We start from the raw sequence: 23,420 nt of genomic DNA, 5'->3' as shown, positions 1-23,420 counted from the left end.
CTTAGAACCAACCGAAACTTGATTGGCCTAATATGAGAAATTTTATCCCCACTAGAACCTAAGACATTTTTTTATTAAAAATTTTTTCCTTAAACCCCTACCCAGATCTAGCCAATGGACAGAACACTCTCCACAGTAGAGTGGAGAGTGGGATATTACTTTCTCACATACTCTGGTGCCTCATCTTTGACCATCTCCCCTGGAGGGGGAGACCTAGTGGCACTCAGAGGAAGGACAGCAGGATACCAAGAAGAGACTTGATACCCTATGAGCATATACAGGGGGAGGTAATCCCCCTCAGGAACAGTCATAGGGGAGGGGAATAAGGGGAAAAGAGGAGGGAGGGAAGAATGGGAGGATACAAGGGATGGGATAACCATTGAGATGTAACAAAAATAAATTAATAAAGAAAAAAAAGCAAAAAAAAATTTTTTTCCTGTGGATCATTGGGAAACTTTTTTGGTTTCTGGTTGTTGCCTGGATAACCAGAACAAGCCTACTTCTCTTCTTACGTAAGACCTTTGGCCGGAACCTGACTTTTCAAGTTCCTTCTCCTCTCTTTTCACTTAGAAACTTCTGGCAAAGAAAACATGGTTCTTATGTGCAGGTGACAAAATTATTGGTCCATAATGAGTCTCTCTGGCTGTACAAGGTTTCGAGAAAACGTCTGAGCGTGTGATAGACTGTGTGGTTTGGTTCACCAGCCTGCTGCAGGGCTCGGGGACAGACGCACCTAAGTGGTTATGGCGGTGGGCAGCGCTGCTTTATCATGTGTGAATTTGGTTAATACCTCATTAGCTTATTAAACCCAGAGAACAAAGGGCTGAATAAAATAATGGCTGTGTTCCCAGAGCAATTTACACAGATGGCTAAGTGAGTTTAGTAAACAAAACAAAACAGAAACCAAGGGTACCATTTGGTCCGCGTGCAGAGGGGAGGCTGTAAAGGTTCATATATTTTTTTTTAAGTGCATTGGTGATGGTGGGAACAGCCAGCCGGCAGTTCAGTGGTAATTGGTGCTGGCTTCTGTGCTGCCAACACAGCCATTCTTTGATAATGGGTACCTGGGAACCCTCACAGGGTTAGACCGGCTCAAAGTCAGAACCGCTTTTAGGGGCAGATTTTACTTAATGGCCATATTGGTAAGAGTGACTTTAAGAAAGTGACACATGAGCCTTGGGGTAGATGGTGAATACTGCTATTTGTCTTGAGGTGAGTAACTTGCTGCTTATTTAAAAATTTATACATTTTGCTATACATACTAGTTAATGTTGATAATATAGTGGGTAATGAAACAGCCTCCATGGGCTCACTGGGTAATATAACAGCTTCTACTGATGAGCATCGATTCCTCTCATGGAACTCTCTCATCCTAGTCTTGTTTTTAACTATACTTTTACAACTTTTTTTGAGATTGTAATATAATTATATCACTCCCTCTTTCACTTCCCTCATCCAAGTTCTCCCATGCACCCCTTTCTTTTAAGTTAATGGCCACACATACCTACATACATGCATACATACATGCTTACATGTAACATTTCCCCTGCTTCATCTGTACAATGTTCCTTGTATGTAAATGTTTTCAGGGCTGACCATTTGGTACGTATCTTTGGTGTGCTCTTCCTTGCGGACGACTATTTCCCACATTCCACAGTCCTTCCTTGCCGGTAGCTCAGTGCCTAGGGTTGAGACTTTCTGAGCTCTTCCCTTTCCATGTTAGAATGTCTGCTGCTGTCATCGCTGTTTGGGTCATGTTTAAGCAGTCACGCTGGTAGCACTTCATGCTTCTCTGCAATTTCTAGAAGACATGATCTCACAGAAAACTCCCTGATTCTCTCTGGCTCTTATAATCATTCTGCCTCCTCTTTGGCAATGTTCCCTGAGCTGTAGGTGCAGGGGTTTTGTTGGTGTTTTCACCAGGACTGTGCTTCACAGCTCCGCATTTTGCTTGGTTGTAGTTTTCTGTAATGGCCTCTGTCTGGTACAAAGAGAATTTTCCTTGATGAGATGTGAGAACTATACTTACCCGTGGGTCCAAGGATAAGTGTTTAGAGTGCAGCTAGGGGTTACTCTGGGTTAGTAAAGTGTTGGTTGTAGGCTCTCCTCTAAGATCCACGACTTCACTAACCCTAGGTAGTTGGCTAGATTTCCAGTACGCGGCGTGATTTTCCTCATGTTGAGTGGGTCTTAAATCTCACTGGTTGCTGCCAAGATACGCATGACACTACAACACCCTGGGAGTAACTGTGCCATGCTGGTCACTGTTATGGCTCATAGACATCATAGCTGACTAGCACTAGTGGTTTCTTCCTTTCTTTGGAAGCTTGCACTGTGCCTTCTGGTACCATGAAAGCTAGTCCACAGGGAGGAGGCTTTCAGGTCAGATCCAATTTGGGTCCTTTGGACCCTGTGTCCAAAGTGCATGGCGTCTTCAGCAACAGTGACTTACCTTCCACCTCTTGTGCACAACCAAAGGCAACAGCGAAAGCTTATAACGTCTTGTGAGTCTCATGGACAAACCCATTATTTTCTTCACCCCGCATTCTTCCCCAGAAATCACTAGCTTTATATTTTCTCTATGCCTATGATTATGTGAATAGTACATTGATTGTCTTTGCACTTTAAGATAAGATTTCATATCACAACATTGATTTTTTCCCCATGGTTTGAGCTCTCCCCCTTCTATAGAATATTTGGCAGGTGGTATTTGCTTGTTGTGATTCTAAGGTTGTTCCCAGCAAGGACTATGAGTTCAAAGCTGGCACCCAAGTTGTTGCATTCCTGGGAAGAGTGTCGGCACACATGGACATACTTGCTTTGTATTTCCAACCAATATTCTTGCTTTGGAAACATCTCTATGTTCCTCACTAGAACCTGTCTATATTGTGATGAAGATAGGAGAAATAATGCATGCGAAGAAGCTATGCACAGTGCCCTCTTCATAGTTGTGCTAATGTAACTGTTGTTGCTAGGACCTATTTTCTCAGTTGACTATGGGAGGCTTCCCTGGCTTTTCTCTCTCCTGCAGGTAGTATGTTAAAAAAAATTCTCCAAAGAGCATTTTCCTAAGTCTCTTATGTGGTCTGTATTTTTAAAGTACTTAGGAATTTTTTTTTTGGCATTTATTGCTTATGTCTTCTATTATTACAGTACGTAGCCTGCCACTTGCTTTGTTTCTCACTAACCTGTGAGTTATTATTTAAGGGCAGCATAGTACATAGCCCCAAATCCGGGACGTAAGGGAACTCAGTAAGTTGTGCTACATGTTTGGGAGACAAATTGGTATTTATTAGTATATGGCTATTACATTCATAAGCTATGAAATCAGGTCAATGGTGCTCTTACATTCACATAATTGTGAGTGGCAGCTTATTGCTGTTGTTTAGTGTCTGAGCTGCTAACTCTCTGAGACACTGGTACCAAAGGGCCCCGTGGGATGGAGGTCTTGCCTCGCCATAGATGGGGAGCCAAGATCAGACATGGAACACAAGTAGGAAATATGTATTTTTTTCTCAAGGGATGGCTAAAGCAGAACAGCGAAAACAAATGAGAACTTGGTGCCCTCAAATGAAGGCATTGGTCTGCATTATTATAATGCCAGAAAACTTTAAAATTTGTATGAATGGTTTAAGTGCAAATCACCAAACAAATGTGAGGAGAACCATTTGCATCTCTGATGAACTGGTTTTTTCCCCACCAACCCAACAGCTGGAGCTGTGGCTGGAAGGCGAATGCTTAGCAAAAGAAAGCATTTAAAACTGTTCCCCCCCAATCCCCTGCCCCCTCCCCCCCAGGCTCAGGGATCTGTGCTGAAGGACAGACAGAAAGAGTGGAAGAGTCAGAGACGGTGGGTGACTTCAAGGAAACTGGTTTCTGACAGAGCAGGGTAGTTGCACATATGAGCTCACAGCACTTGGGACAGTGTGCCCAAGACCCGTGCAAGCCCAGGCACGACAAAATCCCAGCACAGAGGGGAGGAGGTGGGCTTGGAATCCCACTCTTAGGTGAAGAACAATCCACTGACAGCAACTGGGAGAGAGGGAGTCAGTTTTCTTTAGTAGTGTGACACCTGGCATGTCAACCACACTCAGGGCCCATACCCAAGAGTAGTTAGGCAATACAAACTGGACTTGATGTATATGTACAATGTATGTATATGTATGTATGTTTATGTATGTATGCATGTATGTATGTATGTATGCATGCATGTATTATGTTTGTAGGTAGAGAACAAAATTGGTAGGGACAGAAAACACAAGGTTAGGTAGGTAGCGATGTGGCACTAGATCTGGGAGGAATTGGGGGAGGGTGTTAAAAATTATCAAAATACAATGTATGAAATTCTCAAAGAATTAATAAAAATATCATTTTTAAGAGTCATCTTACAATTGTTAGAAGTCAAACTTTGCTCTCCCCTCTCAAGCTGCGTTTACTCATGATTTGGCAGGGTACTGTCTATTATGGTGAAGAAGGCACGGTGGGTGGAGAATGCTGGAAGCAGCTCCCTGCCCCTGTTAGTGCTCATCTGGGCCGCCTCAACTGCTCACATCTCAGTGAAATGGGAAGCAGGGAACGTATAGACAGAGGTCCTGTCTATAAACCTCGGGCGCCTAGCTCCTCATAGCCCATTTCCTTCAGACCTTACAGGCTTCTGAAACAGCACTATCCGTTGGTGAGCCAAGTATCCGAACAGGAGCCCACTGGGGACATCTTATATCCAAACCATAACATTAGTCTTTTAAAGAAAAATGGGAGCCAATTTTTAAAATTAAGCAATTTATTTTGACATCAGACAGATGGGTCTGACTGATATCACCATTTTGGGGGAGATTTATAGGAGACAAGTGATTAGGTGAAATATTGAGCACTAGCATCATTTGTTGGCACAGGAGTTGAAGGAAAGATGTCAAGTGGGAAAAAGGATCCATTTGATTTTGAAAGCCTGGGAATAAATCAGCGGAAGAAGGACGGTTTGGTGAGGAAATGAAGAAAGACAAACAGACATATTTTTTTTGAGGGTTGGGGTGCCAGGGAAGGGAAAATATTTAGGAGCCAAAAACTATTAAGGAAAGAAAAAAAATCAACCTTATTATACTATCACAGCAGTTATTTCTGCCTTTTGAAACATCCTGTCCTTGCCTTGCCAAGTTTCTGTCTACAGTCATTTGTCTGTTAAAAAAAACATGGCTGCAATGTCGAGTATATAAAATGAGATGAATTCTGGTTTTCTGTCTGCAGGTATATCTGGTATATGTCAATATTTCTACTTAGTCTTCATGACTCTCTTTAAAATTGCTCCAAACTCTCCGTGGGGTTTCCTCTCGTTTCATGCATTTGGCACAGGCTTCCTTCTCTGAGGTGGTTGTCATCACTCAGGGACTGAGCCAGTGGGAAGCCTGTGTTTAGGAGCCTTAAAATACTTGCTTGTAGGTGTGCTTGTAGGTGCGCTGTCTTGGGTGTCTACTGCCTCCCTCAGCTTTGAGGAGAGAGAGAGAAGAGAATCAGGGGAATTGGAAATGGAGGGAAGGGCACTGACGTGGAAAGGCCGGGGAGGATGGTGCTCTGGCATCCCCTCGCCTTGCCCTTTCTCCATTGACTTTCTTTTCCTACCTGGGGCCAGGCACACATCAGTACTTACTTGCTTTTTTTATTGTGCTTCCTTCTTTCTCTCTCCAGCCTCTCTCGCCCAGGAGCTTGGCACTATTCTGAGATTCTAGACTGTTTTGGTACCCACTTTCCCAAAACTTTACGATGTCTCCTTTATTATTCCTAGGTGGAATTTGTAGGTCGTAGAATCCCAACAGCCACGATTAAGCAGAGTCACTCTAATGTTGTTGTAAAGAGAAGAAACGAAGAGAGACAAGTTTGAGAGAAGCACACGTGTGAGTGGACAGGCTCAGACGTACTGAGTCTTAGGGAAGGCGGCACACGAGCGTCTCAATAACGAAGAGAAGAAAACGGAGCGCAGCTGGATGCTGTTGGCACCTTAGAGTACGGGATAGCACCCTAGACTACAGAAATATGGCACCTTCCTGTCTAGTCTGGCCACTGTACCAGAGCGCCTGGCTGAGGGGTCATAGTCCATGGGACTCTGGGTCTAAGCTTACTTGGAGGCTTTTTTAAAATGTACATTTTATTATTATAGTTTATTCACGTTATATCACTCTGATCTTCCTGTTCCCACCCTTCCTCTCTCTTCTGCCATATTCCTCTCCCCTAGACCTCTGATGGGGGGGGGGTCCCTCCTACCCCACTATCTGACCACTACTTATTAGGTCTCATCAAGATAGCCTGTATCCTCTTCCTTTGTGTGCCTGTAAGGCCATCTTGCCCAGGGGCAGCGACACCAGAGTGCCTGTCAGAGGTTCAACAGCAGTCTCTGGCATCCCTCCTCCCTAACCACATGGCATCCCTCCTCCCTGACCACATGGAGCTTGAGCTGTCCATCGGCTACGTCTGAACAGGGGTTCTTGGTCCTCCGCAGACATTGTCCTTGGTCGGTGCATCAGTTTGTGCAGGCTCCCCTGTACTTGGAGGCTTCTTAAAAACTTCTCCAACTGTCTGCATCAGTTGCTGAAAGTCCTAGCATGATCATCACCCTCCATCCATGCACACTGTATATACATGCATGTACTTAGGCTTATGGTGAAGTGTGCCCTACAACATGTAGAATGCCACACACAGTGTACATCTTGGTGCCTCAAATACCGTGGAAGGAGTTGCTGTTGGTGATATGAATTTCTGAAGTGATGAGCAAGTGAATTGAAGGGTGAGAGGGAGTGTAAGGCCCTGGATGTAGATGGTGACCTTGTTCCTAGAAAGTTCAGTGGACATGAGTACAATGCAGGAATATTTGCATGTAAAATAGTTAGGTCCTATGCCCAGATAATTAGAGGCACATTTTTCTTTCTTTCACTTATATTCAAAAGTCATGGTGACCTGGGGAAATTCTTGGTTTAGAGGGGGTTGAGGAGATCCAAAGATTCCTTGTGTTCCTGAACTCCGCTAGTTAAATTTTGATAGCACTCTCTAGTTATCATGACAATCAGAAATCCCCCAATTAAAGTTAACGACAGAATGACTTTAGGGTGTGGCAGCTTCACTGATAATCACCATATGGTAGTAAGAAGACTGGATCCCGAGCTTGGAAAACTGGATCTAAGACCCACCTTCCCAGCTTTGGTTAGGAGTATAGGCAGGGGGCCTTTCATCCTTCACGGCTTCTGACATTTCCTGTCCAGATCTGGGGAGGAACCAATCTTGCAGGTCTCTGTGAGACAGCGTGCGGTGTTCTTGGCCTGCCGCTCATCTTTGCTCATTCTCTTGGGCAGCGCACAGCCCCTATTCTCCGGAAAGGCAGTCTCTATTCCATTTCAGCAGTAAGGATCTAGGGTGGATGCTCAGGAACAGAGTAAGCAGTGAGCAGGTTGGCATGGGATTCCAAGCAAAGCACCCTGCTCTCCTTGCCCTATCGATGGACCAATGAGAGCACTTGCTTAGATTTGTTTTTCATGCAGAGTTGTCGGAGAGTTTCTTAGAGTTCATAGTGATACTGGGTGGCAGGACTCAGAAGCTTCCAGCAGGTTTAGCTCTACCTTGTAGTGAAAGCTGGGATGAGAAGCCACCTTTGACAGAGAGAGAAACGGAAATGAGAGGTTTTTGTTTGGTTTTGTTTTTGAGACAGGGTTTCTCTGTATAGCCTTGGCTGTCTTGGACTCACTTTGTAGATCAGGCTGGCCCCAAACTCACAGAGATCCACCTGCCTCTGTCTCCCATGGTGTTGAGATTACAGGCATGCGCCAACACCCCTGGGTAAGATGAGAGATCTTAACATCAAATAGTGATCTTTGAAGCAGGACAGTGTTCTTGCCTTATCTCCTCTTTGCATTTGCTATTTTGAATGTCTTTTTGAGGTGGACAACACAAAGCACCCCAGCTTACTTAATGGTCTTTTCATCAGATCCCTTCTTAGTTGCTGCACAGTATGGGAGCCATTCCGACAAGAACCTTTGAGCTCAGGTGTGATTAGGCCAAGCTGAGATGCAGGCATCATATGCAGACTGGATATCAAGGACCTAGAGCTCAGCTAAAAAAATTAGTTTTTGCACTGACCATATGTTAAAGACTATTCATCTGGCTATCCTTCTATTATTAAAGCTAATTTTATTTCACTGGCACTTTTCATTGGGGCTCTGAGAAAGTTAAAAATTACACCCATGACTCACATTATATTCCTTTCAGACAACGTTGCTCCAGAAACATCTACCTCTACTTGCTCTATCAAATTTCCCAGTTATTAAGTGTGCAGGTTAATTTCATACATTTATCTATCAGAAGAGATAGACGGATGCTGGCTATTCACCCTGCCTTTTCCCACAGTTTTACTTGCAGTTCACAACACTGGAGTGCAGTTCATAATTCATGAGGGTAAAGAAATGAGCTCTGAGGTTGAGCATTCTTCAAAAGGCCTGCAAAGTCTTGGTGTTAGTCACTCCTGGCACCCCTGCCCTGAGTGATTAGCATCACCATGGCTTAGGATTCCTAGCTAATGACACACTGCTGGGTCCAGCCAGCAGATAGCAGTGTGTGTGTGTGTGTGTGTGTGTGTGTGTGTGTGTGTGTTCTTCCATGAGAAGAAGCCTATAATTTCTATCCTTTACACCACTGACACTTATTAGTGCTTTTCAAAAACTCAGCAATGTAGGTGAAGGAATCCAAGCTGCAGGTGCACTTTCTGCCATGTTTTAGAGTGGTGTTGATGGAACAGAAGCCTTGATGGGCCTTAGCTATAGTTCACTCAGTGGAAAGTAATTGTGGGGTCATGAACACCACAGACGTCTAAAGTACAGTTTGACGTCTTAATAGAGATTTGATCCTGATTAAGCCACATAAGAGCTTGGGGCTGCAGAGATTGGTGTGGACCAGGCACAGAGAGACCTTTGCCCCCTGCTCAGTTGTAATCAATAGGCTGCTCACTGTCCATGTGGGTCCTCTAGGAAGGGAGGGAGGGGCTTTCTCGGACATGGACTCTGGCCTGCTCTTTGCTCACTTCCCTTTGGTGGGCAGCCTTGTCAGGCCACAGAGGAAGAGGGCTCAGGTAGTCCTGATGAGACTTGATAGGCTGGGGTCAGTTGGTACTGGGAGAAGGGCTCCCTCTTTCTGAGGATTAGGGGAGGGGGGAGAGGGGAAGATGGAAGGGAGGGTGGGACCAGGAAGAGACAAGGGAGAGATCTATGCTTGGGATGTAAAGTGAATAAATGGAAAAAAATAAATAAATTTAAGTTAAAAAAAGGAAAAGACTTGGAACTCATGTCAAAGGACAAACTTAATACAAATGAACATTTTTGATTTTTAGGACTTTGTAGAGGTTTATATTGTTGGTAAACTACTTACAGTACATTTTAACAACAACATTTAAAAGGGAAAGTGTAGTCACCAACCTTTGCTGAACAGATTTTATGTGCTGTGTGCGTATGTGGATGTGTTTAAATGTGTGTGTGTGTGTGTGTGTGTGTGTGTGTGTGTGTGTTTGTATGTATAAATGTGTGTCTCTGTGTAGTGTATGTATGTGTGAGCGAGTATGTGTGTGTGCCTAGGTATTTTTTTTTTCCCTGTAGGGTAGGAACTGTTATAACCTACATTTTACTGCCGAAGGGATGGCGTTTTCTAGAAGCTTACTCACTCACTTAGGTCGCTCAGTTTTAACAACATGGCTTGGGGTTAACATCTGGCAAGCTGCAGGTCACACCGCCCCCAAGGCACAGCCTACTAGAACCTCCCCTGGAAGCCCTTTACTTGGGTGACTTTATGCCAAAGCCAGAACAGGAATAGCTTGATACTAAAGATAAAATCAGCAACACTGGCCACATTTAAGGACATATTTTAGGTACAGGATCAGCAATAGATGCCACGTATATGCTTTCTTACTTTGTATTGTGTGGGTGAAACTTTCAGGTTTCTTCTGACTTTCAGCACTTTAAAATGTATTGTAGGTAATACCACCATATTTTTCCTTTTTATGAAGGGTCTTGCTATATCGCTCTGGTTGATCTGATCAGTATGTAACTGGCCTCGAACTCATGGCAGTCCTCCTGCCTCATCCTCTTGAGCTTGTTCCTCTGTGGTGGATCTTTGCTTTGTTCATACTAGAACACGCACCTCTAGGACCAGAATCCTGCAGCCTGAGGTTCAGTTCTGGTCTCGTCCGTTATTCGCTTTATGCTCTTGGGCCCAGTTTCCTCCTTACACTGGTGACAAAATATCAGTCGCCACAGGAAAGTCAAAAGGAATGTGTGAGGTGTTTGCCAGCCTTTAAGAGTGCCTGTTATAGGGAGAACGCCAACTCCATGTCTCTAGTGCCCTGATTATCTGACCATGAAAACCAAACCCAAACCAACCAACCAACCAACCAAAACTGATAATGCTATTAAAGTCAGACAGCTGTGGGCTCCGGCTTTCTTGCTCAGATGTGGACCCTAGGACTGTGGATGAGGAAGGAACACGGGATTACCTATGGGAGTTGCACGGCCAGGACTCAGAGTGGTCCATATCACAGTGCCTCTTACTGAATTGTCTAGGAGTTAGCCCGCTAGCCTCCTCTAACCTCAGAGGTTGCTGGGATACCGTATGTATTAGCTGTGGGTATAACAATGCTATGTCACAAGCTATGTAAAACACAGTGGTCTATAGACAGTGGGAGTTTGTCATCACCCCTGTACCCCCGTGGGTTGGTGATGGTAGCCTGACTGATGGAGTCTGGGATTTATGGCTCTGCTTGAGCTGACTGGGTTCCATCTCGGGTGTCTAGCTCCTCCCCAAATGTGGGCTCAACAGCTACCTGAAGGAGCTCTCTCTCCAAGAGACGGAAGGATGTGGGTCAGCTTCTTAGGGCTGCCATAAATGACATGCTACTAACACAGTGTCTTAAAACAAGAGGAATGTGTTCTTCCCAAGCGCTCTAGCAGGAAGTCTAAAATCGAGGTGCCAGCAGACCCACCATGCCTCTGAACGGTCCAGAGCTCCCTTGAGTCTGCTCAGTTGTCATCGCCGTGTGTTTCTTGGCTCCTGGCAGCATCACTGCAGTCTGCGTCTCTCCTCCTTGGCATTTTCTGTGGCCTGTCCCAGTTAAGGACACTCTGTTGGATTAGGACATTTTTTTTTTTTTAGTATGATTTCTTCTCACTTCTGACATAAGCGCATTTATAAGACTCTAAGTAATATTACATTTAAAAATCTTCAACTGAACCTGACTTTTTTGGGCCACAGATGACACTAAACAGGCACATTCTTCACACTAGGCCAAGCTCTAAGGTCAGAGGCAGGCGGGCACATTACATTTGTATTGAGAAGAACTGAAGACTCACATGACATGATATAGGAGGAGGTCTTTACCTACAGGGACGTACATGGCTGTGATCCAAGGAGAGGAGACTTGCCAGTAACTCTGCTGGACTGCCTCATTCTCCTTAATCTCATCGGTACCAATGGGGGCTACTATGAAGTCCCTGTCTCATGGGGTGGCTGTAGTGAAATATTCACACACACCCGTTAATCAGTAAAGTGTTTGACACAGAATAACGGACGGTGTTTTTCCATCCTTGTAAGCTTGCGTTTCCACTTCCACCATTAACCATTTGCTTCACCTGTTTTCTGAGTCCTGCCGATGCGAGTACCTTTTTGAGTCAGTGAAGATTCCTCCTTCATTTGTGTTTTTTCTTTGAAGCACACTCATATTCCTCAGGCTGCCTTTGAGCTCGCTGTGTACTTGAGGATGATGCTGACTTTGTGACCCTCCCACCTCCGCCTCCAGAGTGCTGGCATCACAGTGTTTTGCCACGCCTAGTTTGTGCAGTGCTGGGGCTGTGCGCATGCCTGGCAATCACTCTGCCAACTGAGGTAACTTCCCTGGCCTGACACAAAGAAGTTCCATTCTGCTTTATTCACATGGATTAGAAAAGAAATTCCCCTGGTGAGGAATCGAGTTATTGGGATTTGGAAGGAGAGAGTCTCAACTGCAGGGAAAGATAACTTATTCTATGGACTATTGATGCAGTGGGTAACAGTGGGCAATAAAAAAGCCACAGAAGGGCTGTGACCTCCTGGGAGCGGGGATTCTGGGAGCCAGGATATTTGGTACAGCTCTGGTAAAAGCAGTGGGAGTCAAGTGAGTCATGACCTTTGTAAAGTAGAAGTGATCCGATGCAGTTTTCAAGCAAAGTCTGATTAGATAAGGACAGCATGGCAAAGAACACTGCGCCATCACCCAGCCTGGTTTCTGGGCCCTGAGAGATAAGGTGGCTTGTGCTGGGCAATGGCTCCCCAGTGCAATCACTCTCTGGAGCAGCAGTCGGTCTATGCTAAGGGGTCACACACATTTCATCATCTCCGGAAGGTGATGTCAGAGAAAGGACGAAAGCATTTGGATTTTTTTTTTTTAAAATGAAAACTGTTTATTTGGTGGGGTCTTTGTGGTTAGCTTTTATACCAAAATAATTTCTCCATGATTCACTTTCCATGTCCGTAGCAGGCAGAGATGGCAACCAGGGTGACTGAGGCTGGGAGACTGGTGTTCCCTCTGTCCCCTCCTCCACACTTTAAAGAGCCAGTTTTGCGGGGGAGGTTTCTGGAGTTCTTGGGATTCTGGTAAGCTCAATCCCCGCTGGGGAAATAGTACACGGCTAGGAAACAGAGGGGCACTCTGCCTTCAGGAAACACGAACATTGACTAGATTGCTTCTCTACCTGTTGGCTGTAGACCGTCTTTATAACTGTGAGAATTTTGGTAGGAAAAAGCCATAGTTTGTTGTTGTTGATTTTTTTTTTTAACCAGCTGAGTGGCTGTCAGCTCCTGCTGGTCTAAATGTAAATATTTCTGCTAAGATGGTTGTGATGAGTCAGATGGCTTCCCCGCCCCCACCCGAAAGGTTGCTAACATGTGTCTGTTTGTTCAGCACACTGACCTGCAGCCACAGCTAACTTCCTGGCTAAGGAAAGATGCTTAAAGATGGAGAGGGCCTACTGGGCCATTCCCAGCACAGTGCACAGTTGAAAGGGACCCTCTCAGGGGACTTGTGCCTGTGGGTCATGTGGAGACTGAGGAGCTGTTTGGCTCTTTCTGTATTTGTGATTGCATGTGTGTGTGTGTGTGTGTGTGTGTGTGTGTGTGTGTGTGTGTGTAGGAGAGGAAGAGATGGAGAGGAGGCTAGGAAGCTAAGAGAAACAGCAAGACAAGACTTCTGTGCTCTACCTCTGCCAATAGCATCTAAGGGCACTCAGTGGACATGCAGACTTCTCCACAGCATGGATGGCGTTGCATACTGCCTGAAGAGAGCCATGTCCTTCCTAAGCTCCCCTGTTTCCTGAGCACGGGGTCATTCATGGAGCATGGAGAGAAGAGTGCATTGACCTGAGGACCTGGGGATCTTACATAAGTCACACAAGATGAAGCCTCGGGAGCCTGGCAGGGGAATCTCATTCTCTTCGCCAGTGATGTGTCAGTGTTTCCATTCCAACCAGTTCTGATAAACAACATAAAGGAGCTGACGGGGAAGATGGAAGGGGTAGCCTGCAGTGGATGGTTTCCTTTGATGAGAATGGCTGGGGGAAGAAGAGGCTTTGTAATAGAGGACCTTTTAAGTGGTTCTTTCCTTCCCATCTTTAAAAGAAAACAAAAAACAAAAACAATGACAATACTTGTGGTGTCTGGAGATTTCATAGTCCACCTTGAGGACCAAAGATAATACACCAAGGAAGAAGTTAAGAGTAAAATGGGAAAAAGAACCAACAATATCTTCTTCTTCTTCTTCTTCTTCTTCTTCTTCTTCTTCTTCTTCTTCTTCTTCTTCTTCTTCTTTCTTCTTTTCCCCCCTCTTCTTCCTCCTGTTCCTTCTTCTTATCTTCTTCTCTTGGTTTTTTTTTTTTTTCCAAAAAATTATTTATTACATACACAGTGCTCTGTCTCCATATGCACCTGCACACCAGAAGAGGGCACCAGATCTCATAATAGATGGTTGTGAGCCACCATGTGGTTGCTGGGATTTGAACTCAGGACCCCTGGAAGAGCAGACAGTGCTCTTAACCTCTGAGCCATCTCTCCAGCCCCTTCTCTTGGTTTTCAAGACAGGGTTTCTCTGAGAAGCCCTGGCCATCTTGGAACTTGCTCTGTAGACTAGGCTTGCCTCAAACTCAGAGATCTACCTGCCTTTGCCTCCCAAGTACTGGCTTAAGGAACAACAACTCTTAAGAAGCCGAGACAATAGTATTATTGGGAACAGTTCCAGGCAAGCCTGGGCTCATCATTTCAGGCCAGCCTGGGCTACGGAGTGAGACTATTTCACAAAATACAAGTACATAAAATAACAAAATCCCAAGCTGGGCTAGTAGATAGAGTCCTGTTATCTGATTATGACAGATGATTGCAAGTGTGACACCAAATACATGTAAGCACATTGTGCTCATGGGAAGGAAGATTTGGTTGGCCAATAAGGTCAAGAAACAGCAAGCTCTTGATCCCTAGGTCTGGACATATGTGTCAAAGCTATTCTCTAGCACAGGGCAGAAAGGCACACTTAGAGACAGGATGGAAAGTCCCTGGAGTGTGGTCCACGAGGGAAGGCTGTCAGCTTGGCTTATACACCAACCACAGAAGATGAGCCATGACAAAAGTGTGTGGATCCATCTGGTATTGTGGACGATGTAGATAAGCAGGGAAGGGACCCAGATGGCATGGTAAGTCCAGGTACCTCATACAAATGGCTGAAACACAAACGAATGAAAGAGAGCAGTTACCACTAACCCCAAGCACAATGTTGCCAGAACTTAAGTTTTCCAGAGAAAATACTGGTTTTCAGGTGTAATTTTCTAAGATAGAAAGATGGCAGTTGTATTTGTCAGGTTTCTTTAAAGAAACAGACTGATAGAATACACACACACACACACACACACACACACACACACACACACACACACTCCTCCAACTGATGGAAGATTTGGACTGAAAGGCTGACTTGAACAAGTACATATATATATATATATATATATATATATATATATATATATATATATATACACACAGTTCTTGAACAGACATAACTTTTTGACCATACTCTTCTTCTTTTAAGAATATTGATAGAGTGTGTGTTCCCAGGAATTGATCCATTTCATCTAGGTTATCGAATTTGTGAGCACATGTCCACAGGTGATATCCTATCTTTTGTTTCTGATGTTAATTTTATTGAAACCAGGGCTTTGTACATGCTAGGCCAGTACTCTACTGCTGAGCTATATGCCCAGCCCCTGATGTAGTGATTTTTTGTTCTGTCTTATTTTCCTTCTAGCCTGGTTATAGCCCTATTATTTTAGTTATATTTTCCTTTTTCTTTTTGGTTTTTAAAAATTTATTCATATTACATCTCAATTGTTAACCCATCCCTTGTATCCTCCCATTCTTCCCTCCCTCCCGCTTCCCCCCCCTGCTCCCCTCCCCTATGTCTGTGCCTGAGGGAGACCTCCTCCCCCTGTATATGCTCATAGGGTATCCAGTCTCTTCTTGGTGACCTGTTATCCTTCCTCTGAGTGTCACCAGGCCTCCCCATCCAGGGGACATGGTCAAATATGAGGCACCAGAGTTTGTGTGAAAGTCAGATCTCCTTCTCCACTTAATGGTGCAGAATGTCCTGTCCATCGGCTAGTCTGGGTAGGGGTTTGAAGTTTACTGCCTATATTTTCCTTGGCTGGTGCCATAGTTTGAGGAGGACCCCAGGGCCCAGATCTGCCTGTCATACAGTTCTTCTTGTAGTTTTCTAGGACCCTCTGGATCCTTCTATTTCCTCATTCTCCCAGGCTTCTCTCACCTAAAGTCTAAGATACTCTACCACACAACAGGGACATATGCTCAACCATGTTCATAGCTGCCTTATGCATAATAGCCAGAACATGGAAACAGCCTATGTGTCCCTCAGTAGAAGAATGGATTAAAAAAAAAACTGTGGTGCATTTACACTATGGAATACTACTCAGCTATTAAAAACAAGGAATTTCTGAAATTTGTGGACAAATGGATTGAACTAGAAATTATCATAATGAGTAAGTTCACCCAGAAGCAAAAAGAGTTCAATAGTACATACCCACTTATATCGAGACGCTAGTCCAAGGGGTACATCCCCATGAAAAACTTTACATACTAGGAAAGTGGGTCAGAAGGGAGGACATCCTATTGAGACTTTAGTTATATTTTCAAGGAGTTTTTTTTTGGGTTTTCCATGGGGCCACTTTGGCCAGCAACTCAATTAGTTGTAGCCCCTTCCTGGCACTGGTGGTGGAAGGTGTCTAGTTGGGGCATTGTCTCCCCTATTATTTGGTGACCCCATTTATATTTCTTTTGTATATGTATGTACACACGCACACACACATATAATATGAGTGTGTGTTTCATATAGATATGTAAGCAATTTAAGAAGCTCCTACTGTAGTAGGCTTCCATATGCCCCCCCCCCAAATGGCTTTCAGTGTTAGTTGCTCCTTCCTCTTTGTCCCATGTTTTATTTGGAAATGTGTTCAGTCTCCTTGCATGTAGAGGTTCTTCTAGTGTTTTTCTCTTATTTACTTCCGGTTTAATTTCACTGTGGCGTGCGAGCAGGCATTGCGCAATTTCTAGTCTTTTAAACTTGTTAAATGGTACAGGCTGTTTGTCATCTGTCTTGGTGAATGTTTCGTGCACACCTGAGAAGATGCTACACGGATGAGGTCGTCTGTGGATGTCCATCGTATCCAGTTGGCTGAAGGTGTGGGATTCAGTTATGTCCTTACTCACTTTCTGCCTGTTGCATCTGTGCCTCTCACAGAGGGTTACTGAGGTCTCCAACGACAGCGTGGAGTCATCTCTCTCTCTCTCTTTGAAGTTCTACTACGTGTTCGGATGCATTTTGCTGTTTATTCAGGTACAAACACACTAAGCATTGCGGTTGTTATGTCTGTTAAGTTTCTATGTGAATCGAGTCCCTTAGAAATTCATAGTAACTAATATGCAGATATAAGTGAGTATATACCATTTGAGTCTTTCTGCTTCTGGGTTAACTCACTCATTATGATCATTTCTAGCTCAATCCATTTATCCACAAATTTCGGGAATTCCTTGTTTTTAATAGCTGAATAGTATTCCATAGTGTATATGTACCACAGTTTCTTTATCCATTCTTCTATTGATGGACACTTAGGCTGTTTCCATGTTCTGGCTATTATGAATAAGGCTGCTATGAACATGGTTGAGCAAATTTTCTTGCTGTGTGCTGGAGACAATGGACAGAACACTCTCCACAGTAGAGTGGAGAGTGGGATATTACTTTCTCACATACTCTGGTGCCTCACCTTTGACCATCTCCCCTGGAGGGGGAGACCTGGTGGCACTCAGAGGAAGGACAGCAGGTTACCAAGAAGAGACTTGATACCCTATGAACATATACAGGGGGAGGTAATCCCCCTCAGGATCAGACATAGGGGAGGGGAATAAGGGGAAAATGGGAGGGAGGGAAGAATGGGAGGATACAAGGGATGGGATAACCATTGAGATGTAACAAGAATAAATTAATAAAGGAGAAAAAAAATGAAAAAAAAAATAATAGATAAAAAAAAAAAAAAGAAATTCACAGTAACTTTCTGTGTTGAGAGGTTTCTCCATTTTCTTTTGCTCAGTGTCCACATGGTTAGAAATAGTTCAATCTGACTTCAAGAGCGTTCCTAGCCTTTCCAAACTCCTGACGAGGCAGAGGTCAGACCTTCAATTCCTTGGTACTCAACCGGTGGCAACTGGAGAACGGAGGCAGGGGAAACTAAGTGGAAGCTTGGAGGAGAATCTCAAGGTATTTTGAAAAGAGCAGACCTGGTATATGAGTGGAACAGGTAGAGATAGAAGTGAAGCGATCTGAAGTATGGCCACCTTCCGTGGGTGCTCTCCTCCCCTATCTGGGGTGTTTGAGAATTTCAACCAATGATCTTCAGTGAGCAAGCACTTTCAGATGTTTTCACGTCACTTGCTTAAAGGTTGCCTTGACCCAGTGTTGAGGCCTTGGCTGGAGGCTAGTCAGTTTCTCATTTTGGCCGGCAATAAAATCAACACCACAACCACTTCCTTTGCCAGTTTCTCATCCTCTGGGTCACTGTCTACTAACCCCGGTCACCGAGTTGTCAGCACCGGACAGCTGGACAAATAGCCCCTATGCTTTTATCATGCCCGCATAAGTCAGAAAGCCTATTAAAACAGTTGTGTGGGGCCTTTGCCTGCATCACTCCTCTGGGATCACTTCTGAGCTGTGGGCTAAAGGATGCCAAAGAATAGGACAAAGAATGAGAATAAATCAGATTATTTGACTGTAGGCACCAGGGAGCCTTGCTCTCCCGTGCTGTTCTGGCGTGATCATAGGGTACCAGAGAGGATGTGTGGATAGGGTAACTAGTGTACCTGTGTACATAAAAAGTTCATACTATTTATAACATGGAGAATTAAATGTTACAAAGAATAAATAATTGTAACTTATTCATTCTAATACTTCTAAATGCTTCACGATATTCTATTTTATGCAGTCACTGTTTCTTTAAAAGGAACAATTTTCAAGGTTTCATTTCTCCCATAGAAATAATTTGCTCATGGGTATCTGGTCTTTGGATTAATTTCTTTGAAAAAAATATATATTAAAGTTATTAAATGAAACATTAAAATTTTCTCCCTTTATATACATTTCCCAAATGTGTCTCTAGTTTACATTTTATCAATAGACTATTCACTCCGCAGCCCATAATATTTATCAATTAAAGGAGAACTGCACGGGTAGTACTTTAAAATTTAAGAATGAAAACTGTATGTACACTTTGTTATGAAATGAGAGTTGACAACTGTATGTCTAGAAAGAAAGACACCCACCTAAGAACAGCTGAACTCGAACCTCTTGGGATGAGGCTTTAGTTATATTATATTATCTTACTTTTAAACAGATTCCCCAGGTTTCCTTGGTGCTGGGGACAGAACCCATTCCTGCCAGGCGCGTGATCTACCGAGCTATTCTTATCTTACAGGGGAGGAACAAAGACTTTGGGAGACTGGTGAAAGTGTGAGAGAAGGAGATGCCACTTCAGGCAGAGACACTGCAGGCTTCCATCACTCAGCACCTCTCCTGGTACAGCCTGCTAGAGTTAGGGGTTCAGGAGGCAATTCCGTTACAACCTCTTTTTAACTTTTAATTGTCATTCAATGTATTTTTTGCCTCGCTCAGTAAGGAAGCTTGCTTATTAAGCCATTAGTCCATTCGCTTTTCAAAAGGCAGACCACGGGCTTTGTCTTCTGCTGGTGCGTATCACGTGCCTGTCTTCCCATTTGGAAACACCGTGTCACAGTCTGGCGTTTAGTCAGTAATTTGGAGGAAATTGAAATGTGCTTGGAGGCAAGAAGGAGGAACCTGAGCTCTCAGAGTGCGGACTGCCACGGGCCATCTAGTAGGTGGGTCTCTTCTTGGTCTAGTGGGAGTGGGGGATGGCCTAGGTTAGCGTGGTTGAGGACATGACTTCCCATCTCTGCCTTAGAACTCCCGACCCAGGGCCTCAAACCCAGACACTTTCTGGGGGAATTGGTGACAGAAAGGGGATGTTCTTCTTAGGTGTTAACTCATAGAAATGTCAGGCTGTTGTGTTTAATTTACCAGTATGGCCTAATAATGTTTATTATCAGGTCCAAATTATTATTACGGCAGTATTTTCTAACCTGCTATCAATCAATCAAGAGACAGACACCTGTTATATTATCAAATAGCCTTAGTTAACCTGGGGCAGGGCAAATATTAATCCCCTAAACTACCTCCCATAGTGGGGCAGATATGGTATATCTGCTCCAATCCCATGCCGTCTGCTTCTAATAATTTCTGTCAAGCTAACCTCCCATCCATAATCCCAAATACTTGCTGATTATCATCATCTGGGCCAAGTCTCCATCCACGCCACCATGTGCTTTTCCTCCACCTCTCCTCTCCTCCAGTCTCTCCCTCTCCCCCAGCTGTGGAGCCTTAGCCACACCTACCCCATCTGCCATACCCAGGTGTGATGGCCTTTTATTGGTCAAACAGGTTAGGCTCTTAGGCAAGGTACAGGTGGGGCACAGAGACAGCAAGCGGTAATTAGCATCAAGATACAACAAACCAACCTCCAACACCAGGCTCTCTGAGTACCTTAGTAGTAGAAAAAACACGTAGGGAAACGTGTCCACCATGGGTCTATTTCCTTTGGATAGACATTCATGAACACTGTGCACAGCCTCTCACTTTAGACAATTGTTTGATTTTTCTTTTGTAGAGTCACTGTGAAATGCTTATAGGAGGAGGATGGAAACCTCCAGGCAGAGCACAGGCCTGTGTTCAGTGTTCAAATGAGCTGGCTTCTTGCCCCAGACTTCCCTTGTCAGGTCTATGATCCAAAGCAGATGGGGCAGTAGAAACCGGAGTGCATCATTTTGACACGGAATTGGACTCTTGTTTCCTGTCACTTGGCCACTTGGGCTGCATCTTCCTGTGATTCCATCCTATGGGAGAAGAAGAAGAGAAAAAAAAAATGAAGATGAATAGCAGTTCCACGGGTCTTAGAATTCTCAATGTGAGTACAAACATTTAGATTTACAGTGGTTATACTGAAAAAGGACCGTTGTTTTTAATAGAGCTGTAATGTCAGTGGGAAAAATTGGAATCTGTGTGCCTGCAAATACACAAACGCATTGTGGTCATTTGTGAAAACGTCTCTTTAAAGTACCTTCCTACCTGCCTCCCGTGGCCCCCTCCCCCACCTTCCTGCGGTATGTGCTGAGCATTGACTCCCAAGCCTTACGTGCATTAGACACGTGCTCCACCATGAAGCCCCATCTACAGTGTCTAAAGTTCTCTTCTGAAGATATATCAGCCACAAACACTGAGTACGGCAAATCCTAATGAAAAGGTTGAGCCGAATGTTTGCCAATAAATATTTTATTAATGTTTATTAGTTCAACTGAATACTTCTATGAGTCAGACTAACAACCTTCATCTTTTTTCACCTTTTTCTGTAGTCTGTGTACTCATTAGGACATTGAGATTACTTGGGCTGCAGTTGAGACCTTGGCGTATCATGTCTTTTAAAGGAGATGCAGTCTCAAGGCATGGTGCTGTTGGAGTGAGAACATGCTTGCTGAAGAGACCCTTTGCAGTGACCTGTCTCCCACTCGCTCTCTTTCTTGTGTTTGCTTCTACCTCGGTCCCTTTAAGAGTCCAGCAGTAAAAGTCTTGTGAGTTTTGAAGCATTTCACCTTCTCGTCACTGCAAGCTTGGACTATGAGATCTTTAACAGTTTCTTTCAGGATATTATTTCCACATCATTTCACATCCATTTAGAAGTATATATATCCAAAATGACATTTAAAAACAACAGAGAAATATCAATTTTGGGGAAAGACATTATGAAACTGCAGAATAAGGCAATACAATCTTTTCACTTTAATTTAGTCCATATGTATTGACAAAAGATAAAAGGGTTTCACGTCCTAAAGGAAAATAAATGTAACTCTAAGAATCGCTTCCCCTTCCCCTGCCCCCAAGACAGTTCATCTGCTATTCTTAGAACTCAACTGATCTTTTGTGTTTTTCCAAAGTCTGAGCCAAAGTGAATATCGGGAAAGGCCATCCTTTAGCTGAGTCCATGGCTCCCTGCAGACCTTCGATTTAGTGCTGCAAACGTCTGCTAACCATATTGCATACAGGGTAGTGATACAGCTGAGAGAGATGTAGCCAGTGCTTTCATTTTCTTTAAGGAAAAACTGCAACCAGAACACAAGCAATGATGGAAGCATCTAGAATTTAATACTAGCTACAATAGCAATGCCCCTTTATGACGGTGTGGGATACTCTGAGCTATCACTGCAGCTACAAGGGAGAAAATGAAGATTTCTCTCTCTCTGTTCTTTCTGTTCGCTCTGTCTCTGTGTCTCTGTCTCTGTCTCTGTCTCTCTCTCTCTCTGCCTCCCAGAAGCCTACAGAGAGAGGAAAAAAGAAGATGGAGCGTTGGGTAGAAATCAATACAGTTGTAAGCCTTGATAAATTCTGTAAGTTAAAAGTCAGGGCTTGGCGCTGTGTGTGTAACTTAGGTGAAAAGGGTCTGTTTCCCCAAAGAGGTAGAATCTAAACTGAGGTGCAGGGTGATGGCCTAGTCATGGGTCCTGGTCATAGCACATGCGTATATGTGCATGTATACATGTACACACACACACATCCATACATCCGTAAACACAGGTGCCCTTTACAAAACTGTAGTGGGAACTCTAGGGAGTCACAATGGAGATAGGATGGCACCTCAAGGCTGGCAGCTGGGAAGCCGGGGGTGGTGGTGGTGGTGTACAGCGGTAATCTCAGAACTTGGGAGGGAGAGGCAGGGGCAGGTGGATCTCTGTGAGTTTTAGGCCAACCTGAGAACCCTGCCTCAAAAAACAAACAAACAAACAAACAAACAAACAAACAACAGCAAAGGTGGCAGCCGGGCCATCAGGTCCCCAAGGAGTAAAGAAGATAGAGCAACAGCTTCCAAGCCTGGAAGAAGCTGGACCGGCAGAGGAGCTGTCACTGTTGCCTGAAGGACATCAACCCTGAAGCTACCCTGCACTTGGGGATGCGGAGAGAGAGCTGAGGAAGTAGGTTTTATGGCCTTCCTCTCTTACCTCCCTCCCTCCTGGCAGGGCCTCCTTGGGGATGACCGATAGAAAGGGGGCCTGTGGAGCAGGAAGACTGTACCACAGCCAGCATCTCCAGTCTTGCCATACATGTGTCTTTGGGAGTAACTTGTTGCTTATGTTTTTAAAAAATTGATTTTAGATTTATCTTATGTATATGCATGTTTGGGTGCATGTGTGTTGTACCACATGTGTGCCTGGTGCCCACAGATGTCATAAGAGGGCGTCATATCCCTCGGAACTGGAGCTAGGGGTGATTGCGAGCCTCCACGTGAATGCTTTGATCCAAACTTTGATCAGGCCCCTCTCTAAGAACACTAAGTGCTCTGAGGTACTGAGTCTGTCCATGCCTTGTTTTTATGTTTTTTGTTGTTTAGAAAACTCTCCCTTTTAAAATAAAAATCTTCTGGAAAAAAGTGAACAATTAAAATGTCGCTGAATCTCTGTTAAAAGGTCTAGATCCAGTTAAAAAACTTGAATGTGACTATTTTTAATAACCATTGGTTAAGGGAAATCATAGAATCACTAAGGATGTATTATTAAAAACTTTAGTAAATTCTAATGAGTGGCTGTTCCACCCAAAATGAAATAAACAAAAAACAAACAACAAACCAACCAGGGTTTCTCTGTGTATCCCTGGCTGTCCTGGAACTGGCTCTGTAGCCCAGATGACTTTGAACTCAGAGATGCACCAA

The sequence above is a fragment of the Acomys minous genome (genome assembly GCF_964271855.1).
Source record: "Acomys minous genome assembly, chromosome: 11".
Classification (NCBI taxonomy): Eukaryota; Metazoa; Chordata; class Mammalia; order Rodentia; family Muridae; genus Acomys; species Acomys minous.
This window is presented reverse-complemented; position numbering follows the sequence as displayed.